Raw genomic sequence first — 21138 nt, 5'->3', positions numbered from 1 at the left:
GTTCTCTTCAGGTACTTTTTATGTTATCACTCGCACGTTTCGACCACCTCTTGTATTTGAACTCATTACCGAGAAACGCATCTATTGTTTCGAAAATTCGTGGGAAAAAATCATTTGGAAGCTTTAATCCGTACTTTGATTCATTATTTGGGAATATTTAAGCACCGCTCCCGTAATAATTCCGGAACCTCACTAAGCTGATTATTGTTGGTAAAAACACAGCTAATAAATCAACGTAGTCGATTTTGCAACTAAAAAGTATTTATTAACTGATTTAGCAAATCAGTTAATAAATACTTTTTAGTTGACAGTAATGACAGCCAGTAAAAAGGTCCCTAACAAATAAGAATCTTATGACATGAAGATTTTTTTTGTAGTAGAAGGATAGGTGAGAACTCACGATCCACCTATTATTGAGCCGTTATCGTTGCCTGTGGACATAAAAAAATACATACCGCTACACACCATGAAACATGAAGAGGAACCATATTAATTTGTATGTTAAATATATTCCCAACTGGAAATCACGAATGCTTTGTAACAAATTTATGTGTAGGCAAGACTTGAGTATTGTTACCTTATAAATAAAATAAAATATATGATTAAATAATACAAGTTTCAAAAAATTTATAATTCTTCTCTTCGGATTCTTCTTCCTATTCGTACACTCTTGACAGAGTGGTCGTGGTCATGCATCAGTCGGATACGACCCGCTCATGACTCTCGTGGGAAATTAGTGCAGTGGTTTCCCGTTGCCTTCTGCACCAGCATTTTAGGGGGTATTTGATCCCCAAGGTTTCTGACGCCTCTTCCGTATAGGTTGTCCTGCCGGGTGTGTATGGTTATACCGCCATTGCTCGGTCTCTTCGGATAGGAACGCATAAATACTTCTCTGCAGAAATATTTTATTAGAGTGATAACAATCAACGTATACACAAGTAAACAGGTATAAATAATAAAAATAAAGACACAAAAATAATTAAATGCCTCATTTACTAATGGAAAAGGGATAAATACTTATTTAATGATGCACTAACAGCGATTCAAAATTCCTTGAAATGTAATGTTCTATAAACAGCCAATTTATCTGATAATTTAAAAACTTTTGTTTACTATTTATTATTCAAGAACAAAAGGTAAGTGAATAGCTTAATATGCATAATAGATTAGTAGTCAGTTCTGAATTTATTCATTTCGAAGTTAATGACACCTATTACACTAATTGAAGTAATTCATGATGGTATAGTACAGAATTACTAGAAGGTGAACAACCCAAAAAGGATCTGAAAAATTCCAGCAGACTAGAAAAAAATTTAAAATGTCGTCTTTGCAGCAAATTTACCTGTTATAACCATATAATAACAAATAATGTAGCAAATCAGTAAAGTAGTTTTTTTTTTATGATTGATGGATTACTGGTGGCCCGTAGGCCTTTCCAGTTTCACCAGGACAGGTGGACGCGCAAAGGCTCAGCCAAGAGGGGTGGGATTGGCTACACAGCTGCCCGAGCGCCTCCGAAGGAGACCTAACAACTCAAGAGCAGCTGCTTCGCGAATGAATCTGCTACCGGATCGGAATCGCGAGCCGCTGAGAAGATCCGGTGAGAAACTCAGCGGGTTAGCTTGCACGTCGAACTCTTTGTCGAGTTCGATGAGTACGGTTACCGGGGTCCCTAAGCCTGCTCCTGATGTTAGAGCTGAAGGCGTCCAGTAGAGTACTATTACTATAGTATTATTATAAATTGTTAAGACGGTGCAATGGTCAAATTACATACATATATATACAGGTATGGAAATACAGAGTACGAGCGCCGTGGAACGAAATTATAGTTGTTTCGTCGCACGATATGCCCTATCTACTACTAGTTGCACATATACACATGCATTAAAATTCTACCTGAATACCAAGAACTCATTCTTCTTTTTCTCCGCCTTATCCCACTAGGTGGGGTCGGCACAGCTAATTTTTCTCTTCCATTCTCTTCTATCAGCCGGCATATCAACACTCACTCCTTTCTCTCTCGTATCGTCATTCACACACTCCATCCATGTCTTCTTCGGTCGATCTCTTCCCCCTCTACCTTGCACTACCATTTCCATACATCTCCTAGTCACATGCATCTTCTCTCTACGCATGACATGTCCATACCACACTAATCGTCCGGTCTTTAATACCAAAAACTCATTGTAAATAAAAAACTAATGTGTGAGGATGCGACTTCGTTCCGGACATACGCGGTCCATGTGGTAACGAAGTAGCTTTTGGGCCACTAAATAAATATTATTGAGAGCATATAGCATTACTTACTTACTACTGTAAATCGATGCCTCCAATGAACACGACGCTAACTCCAAGTTCGTAGATTTACAGGAGGAGCGTTTAAACGAAAAAAGTTGATAAAATCTTTATTATTGCAGATATATTTATGGCTTTTTCTTGTGTAACTAGCTGATTTACTCTTGCTTCGAACCCCATCAATAATGATTTGTAATACTCTTAAAATAGTGAAGCGATTTGAGTGAAAAACGAAAATTTCAAAATTTTGAGTTTAAGAGTAGTGTTCATTGGAGGCATCGAAATGTGATGGAATAAAGGTCATAAAACAACAACATAAACAATATTTATTTCGTCCGTAACTGTTGAAAAGTCGGAAGTAATATTATGCCAAAGAAAGTAGTTTTATCCATAAAAGATGTTTTAGTTATTAGGGATTAAAGTATGAAATTGCTGATTTGTACTGAAAAATTTAAAATCGTTTTTTTTTTCATTTAACATATTTATTTACTCAAAATATCTACCATTATAATCTTTATTTCTGCCATCTAATAGAAAGGTCACTTATGCCTTTGCGATAGATCTGGTGATCTAGATTCTACAAACTGTGAAAGCATTTTGTACTGCCCCTGGGAAGTAATCTTTTTATCGCGCAGAAAATTATCCAAATCACGAAAAAAATTGTAGTCCGATGGAGCAAGGTCTGGCGAATACGGAGGGTGACGAATGGTTTCTAATTGCAGTTCCTGTAGAGTTAAAACAGTTTCTCATGCTGTTTGAGGTCTCCTCGCGTTATCATGGAACAATAATGGTGAAGATCGATTCATGAGTCGGGGCTGTTTCACGGGGCTATTTCGGCGGGCAAATTTTACTATCATTGTTCGGAGACCATAAAGGTTCTATGTCAATTCAAAGTACCTATTACAATAAAACGGCAACTTCATACTTTAACCCTTAACATGCTGGAAACTCGCTAATAACGAAGAAAATACTAAACTACACTTATTATTGACCGTGATTCAATACAAGCTAATATGTGTCGTTGTCCATGAGTTCTGGTTCTCTTGATATCAACAGCTGGGCTGTGATCTTCACCCGTCTAGGAAAGAACAAGAATAAAGAAAAGGGAAAAGATATAGTAGACATGGTACTAATTAAAAAACAACACTTTTTTGTTTTATTTTGTCATTACTTTAAATTAAAAACATGCACTGTTTTCTACATCTATACATATAAATAAAATTAGAGTGTCTGTTTGTAATATTGAAATAACCGCTTTTTACTACATGCACATGAATATATAAACGGTACATACACCAAAATCACCGGTCACCGTCCTCGTCGAACCCGTCGCTTGCGACGAAGGGCTCGACGAGCGAATTAACCCACAGACACAGCCCACTGAGTTTCTCGCCGGATCTTCTCAGTGGGTCGCGTTTCCGATCCGGTGGTAGAATCTGCGAAGCACTGCTCTTGCTAGGGTATTAGCAACTCTCCGGTTAGAGCCCCGTGATCTCACCTACACACGCTAGGGTAAGCTGACATAGCCTCTCAAGGCTATCAGCATTGGTAGGGAAAAAAAACACCAAAATAACATTTTTTACAATTTTTGTCTGTCTGTCTGTCTGTTTGTTCCGGCTAATCTCTGGAACGGTTGGACCAATTTTGAAGAGACTGATAGGTAGCTAATGATATAAGGAGTAACTAAGGCTACTTTTATTAGACTAGCTTCGCCCCGCGGCGTCTCCTGCGGTACGACAATAACCGCAGGTAACATCGCGGGACTCGGCTATCAATAATAAAATTTAATGTTTCCGAAGCGAAGCGAGGGCCGGTTGCTAGTATTTAATAATATCAGTAGCAATTATATCAACATGCATACACGTTCCAATTAGCACAGAAATACAATAGCCAAGAGATATTGTTCCAATTTTTTTTTCTTTCTTTTTCTTAAAAGAGTTTCCTTTCTCTCGCAAATTGTAATAAAATGTGTTGCTTTTTGTTATGCTTTATGGCATGATATAATAAATAAAATAAAGGTATCTATTTTAAATGAAATGCATTTATTTTGCAAAATTCAATACTCGCTGACTAAAGCCTACGAACAAAAGATCGTTCTGCTTTGGTCGAGCCGCTATTGTTTCTAAATAAGTTTGCAACCTGGGACGAGCGATGTTAGGGCGCAGGTAATAATTCTTTTAAATATAATAACCTCACTGGGTATGATTTTTGTTTCCCGACAATCAATCCACTGAATTTTTTTATTATTTCACGAACAAATTTTGTCAATTTATTTTAGCCGTGAAGCAGTAATGCGTTTCGGTTTGAAGGGTAGGGCAGCCGTTAGTACCTTAGAATTTATATCTCAAGGTGGGTGGCGCATTTACATAGTAGATGTCTATGGGCTCCAGTAACCACTTAACGACTAGGTCTGTCACTTTAACATTAGGTGGGCTGTGAGCTCGTCCACCCATCTAAGCAATAAAAAATAAAATAAACTGTTACTGACAAGACCAGACCGCTGAGCTTGCCGCTTCTCCTCAAGACTGGGTAGTATTCTAGATACCGGTGGTACAAGTATTCAACAAGTATGTTTTTTTATTGCCTTGTAAACAGATGAACATACGGCTTAGCTGGTGGTAAGAAGCTACCGTCGCTCAAGGACGTCAGCAATGCCAGGGGCACAGACAAGTCGCTGCCTACAAACATGTAATCTTATCATAATAGGTCGAACAACCTGTATTTTTAATACGCTTTTATTAGCTTCAGACGTATGTATGTTAGTATGTATGTTTGTAACGGAATCTTTGAACATGATTTTGACCCCCTTCAAAACGTCGGACTAACTCTAAATTTGGTATACTTAGTAAAAAGCGATGATAATTCAATATTTAAAAAAATATATTTACGCTTTTTACAATAAAATCATTTTTTCTTACACTATTTTTAAATCAAATTCATTAAAATTTATTTTCTATTTTTTTGTTGGATTTTCTATAAAAGCGTATTTTGTTAGTTTTTTACCCTATTTTTTTTATTATTTCATTTAGAGTTATGTGCGTTAAAATTCAAAATATTGTATCATAGATCGTATACATTTGATTATAATGCCCAGCATGAATAAAAAGCCTTTTGAAGCATTGATTTAAAAAGCTAGATAAATGAGATAAAAACTGATTATTTATTAAAAGTGAACAGTAATAGGATTTTTTTAATTAACAATTTCCATGACGGCTATATATGAATTTTGTGAAACGCTCTGCAGTTTCTAGTGCTTACATTCTCTTGATTCATCATAATAAATATTGACACTGTATACTCGTATAAGCCGTTTAGTAGAATAATGATATAAACCATTCCTGTAGAACTTCTGACACTTGTAATAAATAAATAAAGATGTGTGGTGTCGTCGGACACCGGATAGGAACGAAGTTACTTATTATAAAAATATTAATTTTAAGTTCTATTCGAGGTATAAAGAAAATAATTATTCGCGTATACATTATTTATTGATTTTTTATTGATAAAAATAAATAAAAAACGACTTTACAAAGTTATCAACTTTATTTTAGTCACAATGATTTATAAAAAATATATAATAATAATATACAAAGAAACAGCTATTTATATGAATAATAATAATAATCGTCATCACGTAGACTATACATTAGGCACTGTATAGCCATCATACTAAGACTATACGTAAATAATAAAAATCTTACATTATGGACGTTTTTTCCCGGTTAGGGTATCCCTCCACATCTCCGTCTTCTACTAGTGTTGACAGTCAAGTCAGTCACCTGTGTATATAAACCTGACATCGATATGTTAAATTAAAACAGATGTAAATCTGTGTATGTCACGAATATATGGTCAATGTCTAACACTTACCAACCTATCTCCCTCAATATTCTGTTAAGTAACTAAAGGTATGTGGTCCGGCATTTGTTGGCGATAAAAATAGAAATCGATAGTTATGTCCAACAATAAAAGTTCACATTGAATTGATGCGCTTCTAAATCTTCATATCGCAGCAGCTTTACTACGAGTTAATACGGGTGTAATATGCTGTGGCTCGATTTCATTCTTATTCGACAGGGAATTTGAAAATGAGTACGCGATCCATTAGGAATCGTTGAGTATGCTCGTGTGGCATTCGAACATCGCACTTTTCCGTCTATCCAGACCTTTTCAGGTATATTATATATATTAAAAAACCCTTCAGCTAAGTCATAATTACTAATACTAGAGGTCCCGCAGTAGTCGAAATTTGACTATAATTAATTAGAATTGTAAGTTTGTACACTATTATGATTGTATTTTATACTTCTATAATCACAAATTTCGCCAAGGCTACACTATAAAAAAATATTAATAAAGACAAACATTATTTAATCTATTCTCAATTTGACCACAGACGTCAAGAACAAAAGTTTGACAATAAATAGTATGCATGCGTGTATGCGTCAAATACATGGTATGTAGTATGTGTAATGTTTTCTTTATTGATTTAATGTATCTTTTATGCATTATTTAAAAAAAATATTAGCCTTGTGCATTATTGTATTACAGTAATCGTGAGTCGTCCGTGACCACGAAAACTGTAAAGTATTTGAAACGTTGCAAACATTACTTAGTAAATAAAGAATAGTTGGAAAAATAAAATGAGATTAAGCCGTTAAGTTACGTCTGCGAATCGCGAATACCGAAAAAAATATAACTAAAAAACGTTGACTGCATCAACTTTAAGTGGCATTGGATTGGTCACATATTGAGAAAGCCCGATACCCACATAACAGAGAGAGCACTGACCTAGAAAGTGTCTGGCAAAAAGAAGAGAGGCCGCCCCAGAACAACTTAGCGTCGCTCGGTGGAGGAGGAATTAGGTGCTTAGGGCATGACGTGGGAGGAGCTAGAACAGACTGCCCAAAACCGATGTAAATGGAAGGATTTGATTCGAACCCTACACCCCAGCAGAGGGTAATAGGGAAGAATGATGATGATGATGATTATCAACTTTAAAAATGTCATCGACTACCACGACAGGTCAACTAAAGCAAGCGCTATATTTGACATAAAAATTCTCGGACTGAAAGCGCTTGTACCAATTCTGTGCTATAAACCTTTACCTTTACTGTCTAGCATTAAGTCTATCACACATCAAAGGAGGCGAGTCTAATACAACACAAATATTTAACAACATTGTCGCTATTTTCAAAGTCCTCACTCTGTGATTACCGATCAGTTTTACGTAGGACGTCGAACGATTTCTTAAGAGCTACTGAAACATCGGGTTATTATGCAATAAAAAAATATCTTGAATTTCTTTGATTACTTCTTTAACTTTACTTATACAGATTGCTTTAAATGACATTTTCTCAGTAAGTAAGTAACTACTAATACATATGTTACTTGAAAAGGGTAACGCTGTCCAAACGTATCTGAAATAGCCCCTTAGGCTACCTGCGAATATGTAGAGAAAAAACGGAATATATACATATTTCCTAAGCAGTCAAAGATTTTATTATTAAACCAGGACATATTGTACAAGTATTTTGTTTATTTACAATATCCGTTTGAAACCTATCGAAACAAATACTAAATTTTTTATGTAAGTACTTACTTTACGAAACACAACAAATTCTATTTGTCCATCGAAATATTAAATTTGCAGATGCAAATACTAAATGTGTAATTCCTAAAATATACAAACAAAAAACTCGAGTGAAATGATCGGGTCGCCTTCTTTTGTTTCTAACTGGGATTTTAACCCTTATCGACGCACGCGCGGGCGCAGGTATAATTTTCGCACCATAAAAACCGCACTGGACAAGTTCAACTCTCATTACGTTCATTGCTGTCGAGTAGAGAAAGTGTACAGTGTAAACCATAATTTATCTCCGAAATGAGTGAGGTAGCTATCGACAAATATATTTTACAGCAATCCAAGCCTTTGTTCTATAAAATTATAATAGATTTTCGAGACTGTCTCTTTAATGTGATTGTGTTCATGTTTCAGAACCAAGGACTTACCGTAATCAGGAAGCGAGGTCGACCCGCTGGACGCAACCGCGTTGCATTGACATTGGTAAGAATGACAACCTAATCAAAGCTCCTTTATTTATAAACGTATACGCTTCGAGTGACTAAACGTTGGTTCAATTGTAAACAGGAAGAGCGGCGCGCCCGCAACGCCCAATACGAGCGCGAGCGGCGAGAGGAGACCGCCGCCGCGACTCGCGAGCTCGCGGAAGCCGCGGGCTGCCCGCCGGACGTGAGTCTTACTCGCTCTTACTGTACAACAAATTATATTCTCGCAGATCAAGCACATCTCAATTTCTATATATTCGTATTTTTGTCACAGATTTCAACAGGGGATTTGCTTACGACGGTGATCGAGACTCTCCGACGTCGCATGGCGCCGCGACCCGGGGACGAGATCGCTGATCTACGGCGTGTCAACAAGAAGTTGAAAGCACAAGGTAACATCTTATTACTTCAGCTTCAAAGAAAGACGCTTGGTACGCTCGTAGTAACGCGACCAAGCCGTGTTTCGTTGTCGAGGCAGGTACCTAACACCATTTCTAAATAGATGTGTACCTAACAAGTGCGCACAAAGGATTCTCGATGTCCACCATAAAGACAACCTGGTGCAAATCGTTCTAACCATCCAAAGGCTTCTGATCAGTGCACAATGGGCGATCTTTGAGCGATAAGACATCACGTCTGGAGTAATAAAATAGCATCTCATACTGAAAGAAATTCGATATTTTTTCATAAACTAAAATAAAATATCGGATTAGCTCATTGTGTAATGAGTTACTTGCTGTATATTAACTGTGGTCTATTTCTTTTTCCTGCAACAGTTATAAAACTGGAGCGGATGTTAGGGCAGGAGCAGCTTCCCTCACAAGAGACGGGTGCCCAGGAGAGCCCTCCTGCTCTGCCTGTTCAGGAGCCTCCACTTGAGTCTGAAGCGTCCGGGCTGCAGTTACTGAGTAAGTTCATCGACTAGTGCGTGACAATACATACATTAGTTTTCCTTTCATAGGACCTGTATTTACATATAGCTCTCGTTTCATTGGCAGGTCCTCACGAGCTGCAGTACTTGGAGAATCTCTTCGATAATGATCGGATGGGTGAGATTCTTCCGTCAGAAGTGGTATGTCGTTACTTCATTGGATTCGACTAATTCAGATTTTTCAGAACCATATCTATTAATGTGTTCAAAACTAATAACCTCATTTGTTCACAGGAATTCTGAAGTTTGGACGTCGCGGAACCCTGCCCCTTCTTTTTTCCGAGCCCTTCGTCGCAAGCTACGGGTTCGACGAGGACGGTGACCGGTACTTGTAGTACCTAAAAGCACCGTTAATGGATCGGGAGGATCCGTAATGACGGCCTGCCCCGAGGAGTGCGATCTGAACGTGTCAGTGAACAAAACTGTTAACTATAAGCGAGTACGTGACTCCAACAGTGGCCAACACGCTCACTATTGGTTGTATATAATAAATTTATTAAAATCGTGACCTATTTTGTATATTAATAGTGTGCAAGTATGACTTTCATAAATAAATGGCATATAATTACTCACAAATTTTTTTTTTTATTATTTTCATGACGCTACACTGAGGTGTAATATATTCAGCAAAACAAACATCTAATGAGAACTTTATAAACTCTCCGAACATTAACAAACATATCGTGTTCGCGTTAGTCACACAGTCATTCAATAATACTGTAGCTATTAACTAATCATAAAGATATTAATGCATTCAAAAGAAATAAATTACGAGTAAATAATTAAAATTTAATGAATAGATAATTAGAATTCCTCAAAAAACGTATAGCGTAAACAATGTAATTGCGAATCTTATTTTTGCATTACCGGAGCCCATAGATATTAACAACTTAAATACCGCCACCTACCTTGAGACATGTCTTCTAAGCTTGCTCTGTAGAATAACGGTGGCCCCACCCATCAAACCGGGACTCATTACGGCTAAGCGGTAAAAATAGGCAGTGTGTTCGTACCTACCAGTAAGTCCTTAAGTCACACCCTTTTGTTTGCGCGGGGGGCCGAACCTTCTAGTAGGTCCCTTCGCCAAGGGCTCATGCGGTGTATCTGAGACTATCTATCTGCCTATATGTTGGAGGCTCCTCTGCACTCTCGCTTGAACATTCAATTCCTGTCCGAAACACAATTTGAGGGTAGGAGAGGTTAATGCCTCAACAGAACAGACGCATAACTCACCCGAAAAACGACGAAGTCATTGACGGGATTTGCCGACTCTACGTCTGCTGCATCGCAATCAAGAACGACTCTTCGTCGACTAACGGTTAAGACGCTCGGTGCATTCGTATGAAGCGATGCAACGGTATTCGAATACCGCAGGCAGGGACGTTTTAAACTAGGCTGGGGCCCTTGGGCACACAAGAATTTGAGGCCCTTTTGGAAAGTAAAAAAAGCGAATTATAATAACATTTTTTTACTGAGTATGACCATTTATTATAGGTAATCAAATACAGTATGATATAATAATATTAATTATATTAGAATGCTGCTGGTTTTTTGGTTACGATTACGATAATGGTTTCTTTCGGGATTTCTATTGAGCAAAATATTTCATTATATCTTTAAAATAAACTTTTTGAAGGATATCACTTTCTATGCCCATAATTGACAAATTACTCAGCCGTTCTTGTAACATTGTTGTTCGCAATTCATTTTTTATTCTCTTAAGCTGCGAAAATGACCGCTCTCGACTACAGTTGGTAACCAAATTGTCGGTCCTTCGGGGCCCCCTGAGAATGGGGGCCCTGGGCACGGGCCCCGTGTGCCCTTATGGTAAAGACGGTATTGGCCGCAGGCAGGTACCAATATTTCTAATAAAACTCGTACTTAACAAGTGTTCACGTATGACTTCCACGGTTAAGGAATAATGTGTAATCAAAGTCAAATCTACAATTTATAATTTGCGTAATTACTCGTGGTAGACCGTCTTGTGACTCCGCATGGAGTAGGTACTACCGCCTTGCCTATCTCTGCCGCGAAGCAGTAATGCTTTTCGGTCTGAAGGGTGGAGCAGCCCTTGTGTTATTAATCTAAGACTTAGATCTCATGTCTCAATATGGGTGGCGGCATTTATGTTGTTGACGTCAATGGGCTCCGGTAACCACTTAACACCAGATGGACAATGAGTTTCTCCACCCATCTAAGCAATAAAATATTGCATGGACAATAGGGTCGGATCGCTTGAAATTGTGCCCAACGAGTTCTAAGGACCGGTATGTTCTAGGACGCTCGTCTGCTACGCGGGCTACGCAGCGTAGCAATCACAGTGTACAGCCATTAAAAGTATTGTTTATACCTTGTACTGCGTGTATTTACGCTTAGGTTCTCAGCAATTAATTCCTCTTTATTTTTCATGTGAAATAGCAACTTTTTGACGTGACAACGTCTTATAATTCGATGAAGCCGGCTGCACGCACGACAGACAAAAACATGACTTATGTGGCGTTACCTCGCTCTGAGGCGTTCCATTTAAGGCTTGAAGTGCAAGCGAGAGCGCGCAACGAGCGACAAAGAGGCACAATCGGCCTCCGCGTTCGGCAGCGTTCGACATCTGCCTCTCTCCTACTTGAGTGAGCGAGCGATGAATCCGCGTGGACAGCTGCTATACAATAATACAATTCAAAGCACATTCATACTTGTAAAAATACTATGTACATTGTAAAAAAAATACTGTCATAATTGTATTTATGCGTATAAATAAATGTAACTTGATCAATTCAACAGTGATTTCCATTTACCTCCTTCTCTATATCCATATAAAATATCTATCAAACAAATAAAATTAAAATTTTCTTTTGGAAAATGAAACTATTCCGTCAGTATTTTCTTATGACGTTGTCACGTTCAACTATCGTCAGTAAACCGACTTTACAGACAATCGATTTTTTTTTCTTTTTTTCGTTTCGTTCCTTTGTTCCGTGAAAATTAAAAGTTAATAAAATTATAATGTTAATAATGTTTTATTTTGTCTATTGGGCGCCACAGCTGCAGATCATTTGTTATTGTGAATTGAGCAGACGAGCTTAATGCCCATACGATTATAAATTGCTACTGAATCTAGAGACACTATAAAGGATTGACACCGGCCACCTTTAGATACGGTAGAGTCTCAATTGCATTATACATCAGTTGTTCTACTCATCATCAAAATGAAATTAATCAAATAATGTATAATAATATATAATAACAAACAATATATAATAAAAATAAATGCACAGAGATCTCAACTGTAAACAATTTCATCAGTAAAATTACTGCCGCGTACATAAACATATTGTTGGCATCAACTAACCCGTGATAGAGTTGTACATTTAGAATTGTCCATTTGTCAAAATCATTATAGGCACACCCGATGACGGTCCCTTCCTTGTCGGATGGGAATAGGGTGGCACGGGGATCAGCTTTACGCGCAAAACCCGTCACCTTGTACTCAATCTGACTCGGAGGAGTCATTCGAGGTTGGCAGTTGTTTTATTGCCGTTAGGTGAAACAGATCTTCAACTAGACATTAACTGTTTTTTTCACAAAATTGTAAAAAAAAACATAATATGATAAACCGACAACAAGCAAATAGTTTTATTTTAAATACTTTATCTTCTCAGTAAGTAATTAACTACTAATACATACATAATAATTATGTTACTTGAAAAGAGTAACACTCTCCAAGCATATCTGAAATAGCCCCTTTGGCTACCTGCGTGTAGGCAGAGAAAAAAGGATTATATATTTCCCAAGAAGCCAAAGACTTTATTATTAACCAGGACAAATTGTGCAAGTATTTTGTGTATTTACAAAATCCGTTTGAAATCTACCGAAATAAATACTTAATTTTTTATGTACTTATAGACTACGAAACACAACAAATCCTTTGTGTCCATAGAAATATTGAATTTGCAGATGCAAAAACTAAATAATTCCTAAAATGTGCAAACAAAAGACCTGAGTGAAATGATCGGGTCGCCTTCTTTTGTTTCTAACTGGGATTTTAACCCTTATCGACGCGCGCGCGGGCGCAGGTATAATTTTCGCACCATAAAAACCGCACTGGACAAGTTCAACTCTCATTACGTTCATTGCTGTCGAGTAGAGAAAGTGTACAGTGTAAACCATAATTCATCTCCAAAATGAGTGAGGTAGCTATCGATAAATATATTTTACAGCAATCCAAGCCTTTGCTCTATAAAATTATAATTAATTTTCGAGACTGTCTCTTTAATGTGATTGTTTTTCATGTTTCAGAAACAAGGACTTGCCGTAATCAGGAAGCGGGGTCGACCTGCTGGACGCAACCGCGTTGCATTGACATTGGTAAGAACGACAACCTAATCAAAGCCCTTTTATTTATAAACGTATACGCTTCGGGTGACTAAACGTTGGTTCAACTGTAAACAGGAAGAGCGGCGCGCCCGCAACGCCCAATACGAGCGCGAGCGGCGTGAGGAGACCGCCGCCGCGACTCGCGAGCTCGCGGAAGCCGCGGGCTGCCCGCCGGACGTGAGTCTTACTTGCTCTTACTGTACAACAAATTATATTCTCGCAGATAAAGCAAATCACAATTTCGAAATATTCGTCACAGATTTCAACAGTAGATTTGCTTACGACGGTGATCGAGACTCTCCGACATCGCATGGCGCCGCGACCAGGGGAAGAGATCGCTGATCTACGGCGAGTCAACAAGAAGTTGAAAGCACAAGGTAAAATCTAATAAGGCAAGAATTAATAAATTCAGCTTAAAAGAAAGACGCTTGGTATGCGCGTAGTAACGCGGCCAAGCCGCGGTTTGTTGTCGAGGCAGGTACCTAACATTATTTCTAAATAAATGTGTACCTAACACGTGCGCACAAGGGATTCTCGATGTCCACCATAAAACACAACCTGAAGCAAAAGTTCTAACCATCCAAAGGCTTCGGATCAGTGCACAATGGACGATCTTTGAGCGATAAGACAGTCACGTCTGGAGCAATAAAATAGCATCACGTACTGAAAGTAAATCGGTATTTCTTCTTAAGCTAAAATAAAACTCATTGGCTTGGATCATTCTATAATAACTTACTTGCTCTTTTATTAACTGTGATCTATTTCTTTTTCCTGCAATAGTTATAAAACTGGAGCGGATGTTAGGGCAGGAGCAGCTTCCCTCACAAGAGACGGGTGTCCAGGAGAGCCCTCCTGCTCTGCCAGTTCAGGAGCCTTCCGTTGAGTCTGAAGCGTCCGGGCTGCAGTTACTGAGTAAGTTCACCGACTAGTGCGTGACGATATATACATTAGTTTTCCTTTATATAACTTATAACTCTCGTTTCATTGGCAGATCCTCACGAGCTGCAGTACTTAGAGGGTCTGTTCGATAATGATCAGATGGGTCAGATTCTTCCGTCAGAAGTGGTATGTCGCATTAGGTTCGGCTAATTCAGATGTTTTTTTAACCATAAAAATTACGTGATCAAAATTAATAGCCTCATTTGTTCACAGGAATTCTGAAGTTTGGACATCGTGGAACGTGGTGCGATCTGAACTTGTCAGTGAACAAAACTGTTAACTATAAGTGAATACGTGACTCCAACAGTGGCCAACATGCTCACTATTGGTTGTATATAATAAATTTATTAAAATCGCGACCTATTTTGTACATTAATAGTGTGTAAATATGACTTTCATAAATAAACGGCATAAAATTACTCTCAATTGTTAAATTTACTTGTATTATTTTCACACATTCAGCAAAACAAAACATCTAATGAGAACTTAAGAAATTCCCCGAACATTAACAAATATAGATGATAGTGATTAGTGTATGTAACACAGTCATTAAAGAATACTGTAGCTATTAACTAATTATAAAGATATTAATGCATTCAAAAGAAATAAATTACGAAGAAATCATTGAAATTTTAATGAATGAATAATTAGGATTCCTAACAAAATGTTTAGCGTAAACGATGTAATATAGACGTGTAATTGCAAAGGCTATTTTTACATGTTTTTTTCTTAAACACGAGAGAGATCGTGCTGGTGATAAGTGGTAACCAGAACCCATAGATATAAATAACTTAAATACCGCCACCCACCTCGAGACATTAATATGAATATTTTACTAACAATCACGCCACGTTAACTGGTCCCGTGATAAGTTCGTAAAGAGCTTGTGTTACAGGTACCAGATATCGGAAATAAATGTAAGATTTTTATTATACACATACATATATTTATTATACATCCATAACCCTGGAAAAGACATTTATATTTATCATACAAATATCTTCCCTTGGCGGGATTCGAACCCGCGACCCCCTAGTGTAGTGACCATGTCACTTACCACTACACCAGATGGACGTTAAATTAGTTAACATTAGTTCTAAGTCAGTTATATAGAACAACCGTTGCCCCATCCCTCAAACTGGAATGAATTATTGTGGCATGCGCATTAGTTCGGTGTTACTTACCCTGTTTGTTATATGCCTGTCTTATAAGACGCCCTACTACTATAAGTTAAACAACTTATAATTATTGCATTTTTGATTTTAATTACATGCTGTTGCTGATGCTGTTGCTTCATAGTGGCATTTGTTAAGTACGTATTCCATTAGAAAAATAGATACCTGGCTGCGAGAACGAAACGCCAGCATAGTCTAATCTTATCCTTTACGCCATGACGATTTCAATTCGCGAACGACAGTCAGGAGCGAGCTCTAAGTACTCCTCAGAACCTGAATACAATTGATCCGGCTCTACAAAGTACAAGATACATTTTAATACCGAACCAGTTTTTTTTTTTTTTATTGCCCTTGTAGGCAGACGAGCATATGGCCCACCTGATGGTGAGTGGTTACCGTCGCCCATGGACATGAGCAATGCCAGGGGCAGAGCCAAGCCTCTGCCTACCGCTTAATACTCTCCACAAGCCTCGTTTGAAGAAGGACATGTCATAGCGCTCAGGAAATACCGTGGAGGGGAGCTCATTCCATAGCCGGATGGTAGCCAGTCCAGCTTGTATGTTACTTGAATTGAGTCTTTTTTTTTTTTGCTTAAATGCGTGGACCATTTTATACTACACTCCCAATAGACTCTTTACTAGATTAAACTCTTTAATAGATTTTTACTAGTGGTAAGACCTCTTGTGAGTCCGCGCGGGTAGGTACCACCACCCTGCCTATTTCTGCCGTGAAGCAGTAATGCGTTTCGGTTAGAAGGGTGGGGTAGCCGTTGTAACTATACTGAGACCTTAGAACTGATATCTCCAGGTGGGTCGCGCATTTACGTCGTAGATGTCTATGGGCTCCAGTAACCACTTAACACCAGGAGAGCTGTGAGCTAATCCACCCATCTAAGCAATAAAAATAAATAAAAAATATATAGCCAGCACTGTTCTACCTACTTTCTGCCAGGCCCTAAGATCATTCACCCATGCATACAATAAAACAATTTTATTTAATTATATATATTTCCTTCCCTCCTCGCGTCGTTTTCCTCATTACTGAGGGTCGTGACTCTCCCACTGTATCAGTTTCTTCCGTACGATTTCCCTCCATCTTCTACGATCCTTAGCTTCGTGGAAGGCATTGTGGAAGTTAATGTCCAGAGAAGATCGTATTTGGTCCGACCATCTCGTAGGACTGCGTCCTCTGGGACGTTTGCCATCTACCTTTCCTGTCACCATCAGCTGTTCAAGATTATGACCCTCTTTACGAGCAATATGTCCGAAGAATTCCAGCACCTTATATTTCCTTACAAGGAATGAAATATATTTGTAAGAAGAATCTTGGATTGGTAACGTCCAGAGCATCGATGACAACTATCGGATAATTCGTATGCCCATTTATCTACAAATGCATTAAAAATATTCTTTTTCATGTGTTAAAATTGAACGGACTTATGAATAAACGGGAATGAGGGTTTCTTAACAACCACTCAAGCACCCCTAAGGGAGGCCTAACAGCTCAAGGTCAGCTGTTTCGTAATAGCCCAAGAGCCCGTGGGCTCTACCTGTATGTATTTGACCAGACCTGAATTTTCGTACATTGAGAACCCTATACCTACCATGCATGAGGTGGGGACTCACTAAGCTCAAAGTGGTCGACGCGCCGAGCACTCAGGTAGAACAGGTACCTATTTTGACGGATTTTAAATCCATTTGACCACGTCTGCCGTTTTGAAATTTTGAAAATATATGATAATTATTATCGGAAAATAAGAATGGCAGACCATTATCGCGCATTTTACTTTGTGGCAGACCACTTTGAAAATGCTAAAAAAATAAAATTTTGAAAGTAATTGACCAGATCTGCTATTGATATAATAATATGTTGTTTATTATAGTCTTAAAAACTTATATTGATCATGGCAGACCTCTACATTGCGTACACACATCAACATATAATAAAATCTTAGCTACTACCCGGCCAGATGTATATTATGTTTTCCGTTCACTGTTTTAGAGGAATATAATTTACTTGCGATTTACTTCAATGTATTTACCGAAATTAATATTTTTTTTATATTCTATATACTAAACTTCATTAGTTAGACAATAAAGAAGTGAATTTTTTATGGAATAATTATAAATAATACGGTATAATGCTGATCAAAAAATAATTCAATTCCTCATTTTTATCATTCAACATTTAACTTGTCAGCTATACAATGCCAAAAAATCTAGTGATGTAGATGATGGAAGGTTCCAGCTATTCGTTATCAACTATAAAGATTCAGACATCAATGAAAATTATAGAAAAAAAATTCAAAATTTTGAGGCAAGCTCAATACCACCGCGTAAGAGTGAGCTTTATCAACAACTTTTGAGGGCCCACTATATTTCTTCTATTTGGAGAGATGCCTACAAAAAGCAACCCACAACTTTAGACCCATTGGAGTATGGTTGGATTGAGCAGGACAACATATATGCCTTCAAAGGGTTCGAAGGTGACCAACTTCCATATTTTGTGAGTGACTTAATCACCAATGTTCCTGGTAAGTTGATAACAATTCTTTCTCGTACATGTTCAGATGAATTTACGTTCATTTTACAATTTATGTTTTATTTTTGCAGTATTCGATTCAATGGATGATGAAGACGAATCGCCTAACGATAAAGATGACTCCGATGATGATGATGATGAATGAAGATTGATATATATCAATCTTATGTAATGCATGCATGATATATTTTTTTAACTGATTTAACACTTTTAAATTTTGTCTTGACGAAATAAAAATGAGGAATTGAATTATGTTTTGATCAGCATTATACCGTATTATTTATAATTATTCCATAAAAAATTCACTTCTTTATTGTCTAACTAATGAAGTTTAGTATATAGAATATAAAAAAATATTAATTTCGGTAAATACATTGCTAAAGTAAATCGCAAGTAAATTATATTCCTCTAAAACAGTGAACGGAAAACATAATATACATCTGGCCGGGTAGTAGCTAAGATTTTATTATATGTTGATGTGTGTACGCAATGTAGAAGTCTGCCGTGATCAATATAAGTTTTTAAGACTATAATAAACAACATATTATTATATCAATAGCAGATCTGGTCAATTACTTTCAAAATTTTATTTTTTTAGCATTTTCAAAGTGGTCTGCCACAAAGTAAAATGCGCGATAATGGTCTGCCATTCTTATTTTCCGATAATAATAATCATATATTTTAAAATTTTCAAAACGGCAGACGTGGTCAAATGGATTTAAAATCCGTCAAAATCGGTACCTGTCCTACCTGAGCGCTCGGCGCGTCGACCACTTTGAGCTTAGTGAGTCCCCACCTCATGCATGGTAGGTATAGGGGTCTCAATGTACGAAAATTCAGGTCTGGTCAAATACATACAGGTAGAGCCCACGGGCTCTTGGGCTATAAGTACATCTATCACCGGATCGGAATAATATCGCTTTTGTAACGTAGAGGATGCTACGCCGCAGTGCGCTACGATGTACAGCAGCTACGCGGACTACGAGCCGTAGCGACCACAGTGTGGAGCCACTAAATGTTTTTTTTAACTTGAACTTCGTGTACTTTATACTTTATCAATTAGTTACTCTTGATTTTTCACATTAATTAATAATGCGTGTATTTTTTTTCCTTTCGCCACCAGTTTCTTTAGTAAAGTTTAGTATAATACTTTGTACTGTGACTTAATAGTACTTGGTACTGTGAAGAGTAATTGCAAATAAAATTGAATTAATAAAAATAACATGTAAATGTCAAAAATATTTTATTACGTCAATATATATTTTTAAATAAAGAACCTTTATTTTAAAATGAAATTAATTTTAGTGAAACATGTCTCGTAACTACATACCTAGTATGCGGGAGAGTATTCAACATTTTACAGATACATGTCATTTCTGTCAATTAATTGAACACTATCTGGGCTCTAAGCGCCTTTTATACAGCATTTAGCACTGATGACAAAAAAAAATACTCGTAAAATAGCAGATATTAATACAGAAAAAGGCTAAACAATTAAATATAAATGCAGTGTATAAGTAATAAATAGAATTGTGTATAGTTTAATAATAAACAATATTATTAGTGACGTTATCTAGATTTCATAAACAAATTGTTGGCATTAATAATCCGTGGTGCAGTTAAATTATGGCCTTGCGAGAAACAATTGATAGAAAGGTCTGTATTGATAGAAAGATCTGTCAATCTGTGGTGACCTGCGCTGCTATCACGTTTTATTTACTATCATAGCGAAACAAATAATAAGTGATGCACGCATTTAAATCTGAATAATCAGATTTTAGTTATCAAAGAGGGCTGTGAAAACTTACTCACCAGCATTATAACCTATCAGCCTCAGTCTCTACCACGCTTGCTCGCAAAGCATCCGCCTTTAGCCAGATTTTGTTATGACCTTCTAAAGCCATAGCCAAGTTCAATAATGTGACCTCTATCTGTGTCTGAAGACATAGTAGTCACATTATTACTCCCTACAACTCCATACTACCAAACACACTACCATACCATATCATACTCCACACTATTGCTACTCCATATTACCTGGAGCCACTGCGTTTCCAGAGATCTTTTTTGCCACGTACCATCGGCTTTAATGCCGATCCTCTCCGATGCTCCCCACCACGGTGTTCCCCGAGCGCTATGACATGTCCTTCTTCAAACGAGGCTTGTGGAGAGTACTTGACGATAGGCAGCGGCTTGACTATGCCCCTGTTATTACTGAAGTCCATGGGCGACGGTAACCACTCACCATTCTATCACTCACCGTCAAAAATAATGCTTGCGAAATTATACTTTACATAATTACTGGCAGTAGGGCGTTTTGCAAGCCCACAAACCATAGACACAACCCACTAAATTTCTCGCCGGATCTTCATAATTGGACGCGACTCCGATCTGGTGGTCAATTCAGCGCTGCTCTTGCTAGGGTTAGTGCTAGCATTTCTCTAGTTGAGCCCGTGAACCCTACCTAGTGTTTCACGCGTACTTGGAATTGACCCTTAGCCTATCGACGATTAGGTTAGAAAAAAAGTAAGGACAATTTTACTGTGCTTTTGCATTTATGCCTAACAGCGCCATCTATTGAGGACTTTCTTACACAAGTATTAATGTCTAACGTATGTACATACTTCGTATTTTTTTCTGCTATGGCACTCAAGCTATTGTAATTGAACACCTTACTTTACGAGTATGTACCACTGAAGTATGAAACCTATGTTAATGAAACGTCAACAAAAAATTCGTGTCACTGTGACGTCATCTGGCCACAAAACATGGCGGTTTTAGTGTTGCCCAGAAGATTTTAATGTTAGTAGGTTTTAT

This window comes from Bombyx mori, chromosome 25 (genome assembly GCF_030269925.1).
Source record: "Bombyx mori chromosome 25, ASM3026992v2".
In the NCBI taxonomy this organism is placed as follows: Eukaryota; Metazoa; Arthropoda; class Insecta; order Lepidoptera; family Bombycidae; genus Bombyx; species Bombyx mori.
This window is presented reverse-complemented; position numbering follows the sequence as displayed.